At 43.0% G+C, this 12061-nt stretch overlaps 1 non-coding gene across 1 annotated transcript; it reads right to left on the reverse strand.

Annotated features, from left to right (window-relative positions):
* Nucleotides 1-7040: 7040 nt before the first annotated feature.
* On the reverse strand, nt 7041-7147 carry LOC131224602 (small nucleolar RNA R71). The gene has a single exon (XR_009161073.1). It is a non-coding gene; the product is annotated as a small nucleolar RNA R71 (small nucleolar RNA).
* Between the last annotated feature and the right edge of the window lie 4914 nt (nt 7148-12061).

Raw genomic sequence — 12061 nt, forward strand, 5'->3', positions numbered from 1 at the left:
GATCAGCGTTTATTCCGAAGAAACACCGCGCGTTGCGGATTTCGAGAGAATCTCTACGCAATAAGTCCCACTAATTAACCATAAATGCAACCATACCTCAAAGTACTTCACCCATTCCCTCTTTTTCCAAAAGTCCACCATCTTTCCACCTCACCATTCCTCTTTTTCTCATTTTCAACCACAACCATCTCTCTTCTCCACCAATTTCAAACTAAACCATACCCCTCATCACTCCTTTCTTACAACCATCACTCCACCCATCCCTCCATCCATTATTTCTATCTCTCCCTCTCATTCTCTAGCAACTTTTCTAAATTTCATGAGAAATTTCACACATCCAACACACTCTCTCAACTTCAAGTGTGGCCCACCCTCTCATCTCCAATCTCAACCATTCATCTTTCATCAACCTCCATTAAAAGTGAAGGTAAGGAGCTAAGGAGTCCAAGGGAGCAAGGAGAAGGAAGATAAGGTGGGTGATTTTTCCATTATTTAAATTTTAGGGCCCACTTGTTGGTGGGACCCATTTGGATGTATGTGATCTAATCAAGAGGGCCCATAGTGGCGGGGTTCCTCTATCTCACCGTATATCTCCCTCTATCTCTCTCCTTCTCTCTCTTTGTAATGGTGTGGATCCCACCAATATGTGCTACATCTACCCCGTCCATCTACATCAGACGGTGTGGCCCACTCTATTACAGGTGATGATCCACACCATCCACTGTTTGGATGGGCCCAATGCATCTTTTATATGTATATATATATATATGTATGTTATATTTTATATAATATATGTATATAATGTATAATATAATATGTATTTATATATATATATAATATAAGATAAATACTATATGTATATGTATATATATATTGGTGGGCCACGTCCCCGTGGGACCCACCACAATGCTGTGAAAATGTAAATCGTCCAGCGTCCCTGGACGCTGGACGTTGCAAACAGTGGAGTGTCATGTGTGTGTGCTTTAAAAAAAAAAAAAAAGAAGGGAAGGGAGAGGTGGGCCACTCATGTAGGCCCCACCTTGATGCTTGTATGTAATCCAAGCCGTCCATCTTCTTCTTCAGATCATTTTAGGCGTTGAGCCGAAAAATGATCTCAATATGAGCTGATGGTGGGCCATAGCATAGCGAACAAGTTTTCTACCATTGAAATCCATCCCGACGCTTCTGTATATCAGAAAATTATTCAATATTGGTCTTAATAGACTTGTATCGAGCCGCAGGGGCCAATGAATGGTGTGGATCTTACTGAAGCGGGCCCCGCCTGGAAAAAACTGTAGAAAAACGAATTTTTCAAAAAAAACAAAATAAAGAAGAAAGCAGCAGAGCTACTGCTGCTGTTGTCAGCGCTACGCAGGCGCTAGACATGGACGGGCGGACGGGCATGGGTCACGGCCCTCCTGTGGGCCCCACCTTGACGCCTTTCACGCCATGCATTTGATGGGTCCCCTAGGACCAGCCGTCCATCCAAAAACTCATCTGAAAACGGAACTCAGGCGGGCCATACCATCTAAAATCATGTGAAGACATGCCTAAAACATATAAAATCGTTGGTGGGGCCTACCTGAGTCTTGGATGTAAATGAAACTTGATTTGGACCCTTAAAATTGTGGGACACACGCAATGAATGGGCTGGATTGTGAATCACATCTCGGTGGGCCCGAAACAAAAAAATAATAATAATAATAATAATAATAAAATTTTTAAAGCAGTAGCTACTGCTGCAGTGACGAGCGGACGGTCGCTGGGGCCTCACGGCTCCAGCTGTGGGCCCCCACGGTGATGAGTTTCGATCATCAACACCGAGCATTTGATGGGTCCCCTTTGATTATGGTCTGTCCCCAAAAATCGGCCGTATACTGATCTCAAGTGGGCCACACCATCCAAAAATCATGTGAATATATGCCTAAAACATATAAAATTATTTGGTGGGGCCGACCTGAAATTTGGATGCGGTTGAAACTTGGTTTGGATGGTCAACCAGGTGGGACACACATGATGGGTGGACTGGATTTGCAAATCACATTACAGTGGACCCCCAGGTCCACGTGACCTTACAAACAGGTTGGCTGGCAAATAAATATTACCGTGGGCTAGGCCCACGTGACCCTATCCACGGGCTGCATGGCAAATAAACATCCTGGTGGGCCCCCTGGTCCCGTGACCTTATGAATAAGTTGGATTTCAAATGAACATTTCAGTGGGCCTTACCCAAGGTCCAAGTGACCTTATGAATAGGTTGGATTTCAAATAAATATTATGGTGGGCCCTAGGCCCATGTGATGGAGCCATATTGATGTATTTCTGGCCGTTGGGGAGGCCCACCTTGATATATATATAAGGCCCATGAGATTAGGCCCATTCGACGTATTGGTGGCCCGTTGTCGAGGCCCACTCTGATATATATAAGGCCCATGTTACGAGACCCATTGTGATGTTTTCAAAGGCCCATGGAGTATGACCCATTGCAATGTACATGAGGCCATTGATGCGGCCCACTTGACTTATATAAGGCCCATATGAGGCAGCCCACTTAATGAACCTAAGGTTAGGACGAGGCCCAATAAGATGTAAATAGGTCCATTACAATATGTGATTCATGGAAGGCCATTCCTTGGGAGCGATGTTGGTTTGACGTCCACATTGATAATGTTGGTTAAATGTCCGCATTATAGCTCTCCCTAAGGCCCTCTGATAGGCCCAAACTTGTGGTAAGTAGGCCGTCTAGGCCCATCTCCATTATACCTAGAACCCATCTCTTATTACATGTTTAGTATAGATGCATGATTCATGATCATTCGCACCATATGTATGCCTGATGTGAGGAATGACCGATCATAGCATATACCTTTGGATAGACTGTTTATGGGCTCCCTGATAGGCGGAGTTGCCTCATATAAGTGCATGGTATATACAGGGCTGTTGCATGACTGATAGTATGATTCATGCACTTGCATTTGTGTGATTGTAGTTACTGTATGCCCTAGCGACATCAGGGCCATAGCCTCCACAGATACATCGTGGATGGCAGGATTGGAGACCGGAAATATTTGGTTCTAGCATACGGGCACCATAGATGTCCCTGGGTGAAAATTCCTAAACCCGATGGTACCAGAGGATGACTCCAATGTCGAGACCGAGTGGATATATGAGCGCACGAGGGCCGAATACCAGGAGGTCGTGTCTCCCACTGTGTCGTGGTCGGTTGGAAATGGGTGTGGCCTTACTCGCCCGAGGGTAGGGGGCAATACTAGGCTGAGTTTGACCAGCTCGTGAATGGGTCCGCTATCGACGTGCCGGATAGGTATTGGTAGACTATTGGCCACGCGAATAGTGAGGTTTGTTGAGGGTCAAATATTGCATATCAGACCCAGTTGTTACCTGGATTTACAAACATAGTATTGTTTAAAGACCGGATTTAATCGTGTTTGTAATGCAGGGTGTGTTTAAGAGCCTGGATTGAAAAAGGGTGGTAAATGCATGGATTTGACTCTCCAGAAGCACCAAGGCAAGGAACGGACTCTAGGAGACCAAGAGCGACGGAATTATACACCAGGGGTCCGTGAAAATCGAGAAACTGAAGCTCAAGTGGCCTGAAAAGTGTCCAGAATGCAAGATCATAGGGTTCCCACCATCTGATCAAGTCGAAACTTCATACGTGGCCTGAGGATCATGAATTAACCGTACACATCAAATTTTAGCCCTCAGATCCCAATGAAAGTGGCTCAACGGATAGATCAGCCCACAAATTATCAATCTGGGGCCCGCCTGCTATCTTGAAATACTTCAAGTTTGGTGTCAACCGTTTAAATTATAGGGCAACCAGGTTGGTCGGAGCTGATCTCTCATATACATCAGCGTGGGACCCACATGTGCATTGCACATGTACAGCATAGGTGCACTCGCCGTGCACGGCAACAAGTTTGACCGAGTCTCCCTCTCCAATTCGAATTTTTCTCCTGCGGAAGAAACAGGGATCGCGGTTCTCTATTGTGGGCCGCTAGCACGATTCTAAGGACTAATCAGCACCGTCCATTAGACCAGATAGGTCCGTATTACCAAGGCCTAGGTGGAAGAGTTTCAAAATGCCAGCGACAATGGCGTCTCAACCGTGTAAAGGCAGATTAGACGGTCGAAAGATCCGACAGGTGGGCTACCACGGTTTTTGATCCAAAACTGATTAGGACTGACTGGTTTTTCATGAGGAAGCTAATGGACGGAGCTGATTTTCTAGAAGATTTCCATAATGGCCCCACTGATTATTGCACTTCCGTGGAATCTGAAGCAGAGACGGAAATCAGAAACAGGGGCTCGGGTTGGATTCTTGTGGCCCACAAAGATCATCTAGATGGATGATCCGAGCTGTCCAGTGGGTCCAAGGAATGATTTCAACAAGAACCATGGTGTTCTTTTGCAACCATGCACAACAGCAAGATTGGAAGATGGGAGGAAAGGACGCCACGTTGATTGATATTGCGGCCCACCTAAGATTTGGATTCATTCCAGATTTTGGCTCATGGCCTAAATCGGTCCTACAAATACATTAAACGGCTCTGATTTTCGAAAGAAATGCTATAATTGGGGCCCATCATCACCAGCGTCGAACCGGAACCGTCCCTGTTCCACACGCTGTGTAGAGAAAGCGTCTGCAGCTGGCTTGTTTGCGGACTCCAGTTCTCCACCGGTCCTGGCTGCGTAAGGAGTATCTCCACGTCCTATTTCCGGTAGGACTCTCGAAGGACAGCTCTATAAGGAGCGTGTGATCGAGAGAGAGAGGGGTATTCACGGCTGGAGAGTGAACCAGAAGGAGGGGCTTGGACGAAGGTGCTGGGCTGCACGTTTTGGCAGAAGCAGCAGGTGGGATTCCTGCTAGACGTGGCTGGAGAAAGCAGAAGGAGAAAAGGCTGAGGAGATTAGAAGAAAGAGGTTTTCCTTTTTCTTTTTCTTTTATTTCTTTCCTTTAATGTTTTTTTTCTTCTTCTTTTTAGTTAGAATTTAACCCATATCATGCTCGGCTAAACCTCTTAGTTAGGGCTAAGAGGTGAAGCCTGTAGCGAGATGGGAGACACTATTTCCTGCTTTTCATGAACTGAACTTGGTTTTGAGTTGATTATTAAAAGAATATTTACTCAGTCTTTAATGGTCTGTTGTGACTGAAATTACAGTGGGTTTGCAATGGCTTTGAATATCTCTTTTTCTCTTTTGATGTTTATGACGTCAGGAGGCCCTGTTGTTCACCATCGTCTCCTGGGCATGGTTGGATGATAGTACTCTTCCTAACTTTCATGTACTTTTGATTGGTTGACAATTAGTTTAATCCCGTTATTTACTTTGTCTCTTGGGCATGGTAGGATGATGGAATCCATTCTAATTCATACACCTTTCATCTCTTGAAAACCAGATCAAGTAAGTTCAGTTTAATTTCCATGATTCCTGATGCAGGCAAAAGATCTCCCTGATCTCTACGAGTGGATCCTCTGAATCCCTAGTTTTCCTTCCTTTGAATTCCTTAAAGTTTTAGATAACTATTCCACAATTATTCCTCAAATTCTCTTTGGTTTAAATCACATCTTAGTCTAGTTCTAGTTCTACTTGGTTTCAGATAACGTACAGGTATCAGTCCCTGTGGATTCGACCTCGGTCTTACCGAGTTTATTACTACATCACAACCCTGCACTTGGGGAGTGAACAAGTTTTTGGCGCCGTTGCCGGGGACTGACGGTTACGTTTTTCTGAAATTAATTAGTTTTAGAATTAGGTTAGGATTAGGATTTTACTTACTTTAGGATAGAAGTTTTTATTTTATTTTATTCTATTTTTAGAACTTAACTTGTTTCCTATTTTATAGGATCTGGACATAAGTTTCTAAATTGGTAATTCCTTCCTAATCTCTCTACTTTTTCATATTTTTAGAATTAGGGTTTAAATTTTAGAAATTTTCTAATTCTAGTATCCTCCCTTCTGTAGGAAATAGTTTATTTTTAGAATTTAGGTTATTTCTTTCCCTTCTTAGAAATTAACTTTCTATTTTTGTTTTATTAACTTTCTAATGCTGACACTTTTAGAATCTAATTTTGTTTCTTAATTTATTTTTAGAATTCTTTAGAAACTAACCTTCCTATTTTGTAGGCCTTTAAGATAGAAATTTCTAATTCGGTAAGCTCCTTCCCTACTTTCTATTTTGCAGTTCTCTTTTAATAATTTACTTTCTAGTTTAGATCTTTCCTAATTTATTTTAGAAATTTCCACTTTCTTTTAAGAATACCTTCTTTTAGAAATTAATTCACTGTTATTTTTCTTTTATCATTCTTCTCTTTTTAGAATCTAACTTATTTTTGTTTTATTTTGCAGGTTTTTAACTTAGGACTCCAATTTGGTAATTCCTTTCCAACTCTCTCTTTCTTGCTAGATTTTCTTTTCCTTTCTTAGGGTTAAGTTTTTAATTGAGGGCTGCGAGTGTTTTCATGCCCAAGTGGGCCCGTGACGACACTCGACGTCTCTTGACTGAAGGAGGATTGGTTGAGGGGTTGACTATCCATCGCAGGACTAGACACCGCTCGAAATCCCCTGAGTTAACTGAGGTTATGGCTGAAGACCAACCTCCTCCACTTCCACCCAGGGTGGAGGATACCCAAGATGAGAACGAGGTGCAACAGGCACCCCCGCCTCGTACTTTACGAGATTATCTACAACCGGCGGGAGTGAGTATGCCCTCATGCATGATTTTTCCTGAAAACACAGGACAAATGGACATCAAGCCAGGAGTTATCCAACTCCTTCCCAAATTCCATGGACTTGAATCAGAAAGTCCATATTTACATTTGAAAGAGTTCGATGAGATTATAGCTACATTATGTTTTCCTAATGTATCTGAGGATACAATTAGGCTGAAACTCTTTCCTTTTTCCTTAAAAGAGAAAGCTAAGACGTGGTTACATTCACTGCGTCCTAGATCCATTGGCACATGGAACGATATGCAGAGGGAATTCATAAAAAAATTCTTCCCACATCATAAAACGATTACCCTCAGAAAAGCGATCATGAACTTTGCCCAAAAGGAAGATGAAACATTCTTCCAATGTTGGGAAAGGTTCAAAGATTTGGTCAGTTCATGCCCACAACACGGATTTGAAACGTGGCGCATTACAAATTTTTTCTATGATGGATTGACATCTTCCATGCGCCAAATGGTCGAGACAATGTGTAATGGAGAGTTCATCAACAAAGATGTTGACGAGGTATGGGATTACCTCGATAGTCTCGCTGAAAAAACACAATCATGGGACTATTACCCAATGGCGAACACCACGTCTAGGCCGACTCAATTAAAGGAGAAAGGTGGATTATATCTCTTGAAAGAAGAGGATGATCTCAACTGTAAAGTGACTACGCTCATAAGGAAAGTTGAGGCTATGGAAGGAAAGAAGGATAAGGTCAATGAAGTTGTTTGCGGCATCTGTGATTGCAACATTCACACAACTGAAAACTGTCCTACAATACCCGCCTTTCGAGGAGTGTTGAATGAACAAGCCAATGCCGTAAATAATTATCAAAGACCTTTTACTGGACCTAACTCCAACACATACAATCCTGGCTGGAAAAATCATCCAAACTTTAGTTGGAGGAATGGACAAACGGCGACCCCTCCAGGTTTCTTCAATCAAAATCCAAATCAAGTGAAACCTCAAGAGGAACCGGTTCAAAATCCCATACAAGAGCCGGCTCAGGCAATGCGTGGAATTACAGATTTTATGCAAAAGATAGATTCTCGTATGATGGTTATAGAAAAGGGGATGCTTCCTGCATAACTTCTCCCCAATCCTAAACCGCAGTAGGAGATTAATGATCTCAGCTCTTCAAATCAAATGGGGCATGCTAAATCCATCACCACTCTTAGGAGTGGGAAGATCATTGATAAAACTCTTCCGGTTAGGCCCGAAAAGCCTCAAGAACCAGAAGAGGACAACAATGATGGATCCAGTGATGCCCCACAAAAAGTAGAACCGGAACTTCTAGAGAAGCCAGTTGCTCCATTCCCCCAACGGTTGGTTTCACCAAAACCTCTCTCTAACTCTCAGGATATCCTAGAGGTATTGAAACAAGTGAAAGTCAACATTCCTCTACTTGATGTCGTTAAACAGATACCTTCATATGCCAAATTCCTAAAAGACTTATGCACGACCAAGCGACGGCAGAGTATTCAAAAGAAGATCTTCTTGACTGAGAAAGTGAGTGTCATCCTAAAGCAAGACGTGCCGCAGAAATTCAAAGATCCTGGTAGCCCAACCATATCATGTGTAATCGGGGACTATCGAATTGATCACGCACTTCTTGACTTAGGAGCGAGCGTCAATCTGATTCCTTACTCGGTATACAAACAGTTACCCTAACCACACTACAACTTGCCGATCGCTCTGTTCGTGTACCAAGAGGGATAATTGAGGATGTGTTGGTCTAGGTCGATAGATTTTACTACCCTGTAGATTTTATCATCCTAGACACCAAACCCATCAATAACATGAACACTTAGATTCCTATCATTCTTGGTCGCCCATTCCTTGCCACATCAAATGCAATTATCAATTGCAGGAATGGTATCATGACTATGTCTTTTGGAAATTTGACATTGGAGTCAAATATTTTTTTCAATAATGGCAGCAACACAGAGGATGATGACGATTTCCACGACATTAACATGATTGACTCTTTCGTGGAAGATACGACAGCTCTAACCTTATCCTCTGACCATCTGGAGACGTGCCTGGCCCACTCCCATGATTTTGATGATGACATGATTAGGGAGACGTGTGCCTTGCTTGATACTACACCGGTACTTGAAGTTAACCGGTGGAGGCCACAATTTGAAGAATTGCCACAAACCGATGTAGTGCCTCTACCGTCTAACCTCAAGCCGCCGAAGCTTGACCTAAAACCTTTGCCCTCTGATTTGAAATATGCATATTTGGGTCAAGATGAGACATACCCGGTGGTGATCTCTGCCCACCTGGAGAAAGAACAGGAGAGTATGCTTATATCTACTCTCATTGAGCATAAAGGAGCCCTGGGATGGACGATAGCGGACCTCAAAGGAATCGATCCCTCGATTTGTACTCACCACATATATCTTGAGGATAATGCAAAAACCGCTCGGCAACCACAACGTAGACTAAATCCAAACATGAAGGAAGTGGTTAAGGCCGAGGTTCTTAAACTATTGGATGTGGGTATTATATACCCTATATCTGATAGTCAATGGGTGAGTCCAACTCAAGTGGTTCCTAAGAAGTCCGGAATCACCATCGTAGCCAATGCTAATAATGAACTCGTGCCAACTAGAGTCACTACTGGTTGGAGAATGTGCATTGACTACAGGAAGTTGAATACCGTCACGAGGAAAGACCACTTTCCTTTACCATTCATTGATCAGATCCTTGAAAGGTTAGCTGGTCATTCCTATTACAGTTTCCTTGACGGGTATTCGGGCTACAACCAGATAGAGATAGCCTCTGAAGATCAGGAAAAGACCACATTTACATGTCTCTACGGCACCTTTGCTTACCGAAGGATGCCATTCGGACTATGTAATGCCCCGCCACCTTTCAAATGATGTATGCTTAGTATCTTTTCGATATGGTAAGGCAATATCTAGAAGTCTTCATGGATGATTTCTCTGTTTACGGTCCATCTTTCAAGTGCTTGGAAAGTCTTAAATGTGTGCTGTTGAAAAGATGTGAAGAAAAGAACTTGGTACTTAATTGGGAGAAGTGCCATTTCATGGTTCAGAAGGGAATTGTCCTTGGGCATATCATCTCATCCAAAGGAATCGAGGTAGATAAGGCAAAAATCGATCTTATCTCTAACCTACCTCCACCCAAGAACATCAGAGACGTGCGATCCTTCTTAGGACACGCAGGATTTTACAGGCGATTCATAAAGGACTTTAGTCTCCTCTCTCATCCTTTATGTAATCTTCTTCAAAAGGATGCTCCGTGACGAGTGGATCGAGCAATGCCAGGAAGCTTTCACGAAGCTTAAGAGCACGTTAACCATCGCACCTATCATGCAGCCACCCGACTGGAACCTTCCTTTTGAGCTTATGTGCGACGCTTCTGATTATGCTCTTGGGGCGGTTCTAGGCCAGAGAAAAGATAAGCGGCCCTACGTCATTCATTACGCAAGTAGAACTTTAAATTCTGCCCAGGTGAACTACTCGACTACGGAAAAGGAACTCTTAGCTGTAGTGTTCGCCTTGGACAAATTTAGGTCCTACTTGATCGGATCCAAGATCATTATCTACACAGATCATGCGGCACTTAAGTATCTTCTTTTGAAAAATGATTCTAAGCCCTGTTTGATACGATGGATCCTTCTACTCCAAGAATTTAATTTAGAAATTAAAGATAAAAAGGGAGTAGAGAACGTAGTGGCCGATCACCTTTCTCGCCTTAATACCTCTAATTCCCTTGAGGCGACCCATATCAATGACATGTTCCCGGACGAATAACTGTTTGTAGTCTCCCATTCACCTTGGTTGATATTGCTAATTATCTTGCTACGGGTGCTATACCGGCACAATGGACCGCGCAAGATAAGAAGAAATTTTTCACCGAGGTGCGCAACTTTTCTGGATGATCCTTATTTATTTAAATATTGCGGACCAAATTCTAAGGAGATGTGTACCGGATGATGAGCATCGAGCGTCATCTCCTTCGTCACTCAGAGGCCTCGTGGTGGTCACTTTTCTCGCTAAAAAGACCACGGCCAAGATCTGCAGTGTGGCTTTTATTGCCCACTATGTTTAGGGACACTCATGAGTTTTGCAAAGCTTGTGAGCGTTATCGAAATTGGGAGCATTGTCCCATCGAAATATGATGCCTTTGAATCCCATTCTTATCATTGAAGCATTTGATTGCTGGGGCATCGATTTCATGGGACCATTCCCCCAATCGTTTGGAAATCTGTATATTTTGCTCGCCGTGGATTATGTCACTAAATGGGTCGAAGCGATTCCGTGTCGAAAGAATGACCATCGCACGGTCATTAAATTTCTAAAAGAAAACATCATTTCCCGATTCGGAACGCCTCGAGCCATCATTAGTGATGGGGGCTCACACTTCTGTAATAAACCATTTGAGAGCTTAATGAAGAAATACGGTATCTCTCATAAGGTGAGCACCCCATACCATCCTCAGACAAGTGGACAAGCTGAGATTTCCAATAGGGAGATCAAACACATTTTGGAGAAAACGGTTAACCCAGATCGTAAGGATTGGTCAATCCGATTGACCGATGCCTTATGGGCATACCGTACCGCTTTTAAAACCCTTATTAGAATGTCCCCCTTTAGATTTGTCTATGAGAAGGCTTGTCACTTGCCTGTAGAGTTGGAACATAGAGCCTACTGGGCGATGAAAAATTTGAATTTTAATCTAGACAACGCTAGCTCACTACGCAAACTTTAGTTGAATGAACTTGAAGAAATCCGGAATGATGCGTACGATAATTCGAGAATTTACAAGGACAAGATGAAAGCATTTCATGACCAACACATTTTGCGAAAATCATTCACGCCTGGTCAGAAGGTCCTTTTGTACAATTCTCGATTACATCTCTTCCCGGGTAAGCTTCGATCTCGTTGGACCGGCCCTTACATTGTTGTTACTGTTTTTCCTCATGGGGCCGTTGAGATAAGAGATCCCGACAATGGCAAGGAGTTTAAAGTCAATGGACATCGATTGAAACCATTTGTCGAGAAATTTGATTCAGAGGACATGTCCATGCCTCTGACTGATCCTGTTTACCAGGATTAACCTCCTAGTCTGATGGAGGTATAGGTAAGTTTCCTGTTTTCTTAGGACTAGGGTAGTTGCTTTATTTGTCTGGCTGAAGACGGTAAATTTAGCGCTCCTGGGAGGCAACCCAGTTCTTCATTTTATGTCATTTTTTTTTCTTCATTAGTCAGTTCAATGTTTGTGGGTAACATTACTGCAAACCCTCACGAGACTACAACTCGTCCACTAGGGGTAACCTAGGGGTTTAAAGG

Source organism: Magnolia sinica, chromosome 13 (genome assembly GCF_029962835.1).
Source record: "Magnolia sinica isolate HGM2019 chromosome 13, MsV1, whole genome shotgun sequence".
Classification (NCBI taxonomy): domain Eukaryota; kingdom Viridiplantae; phylum Streptophyta; class Magnoliopsida; order Magnoliales; family Magnoliaceae; genus Magnolia; species Magnolia sinica.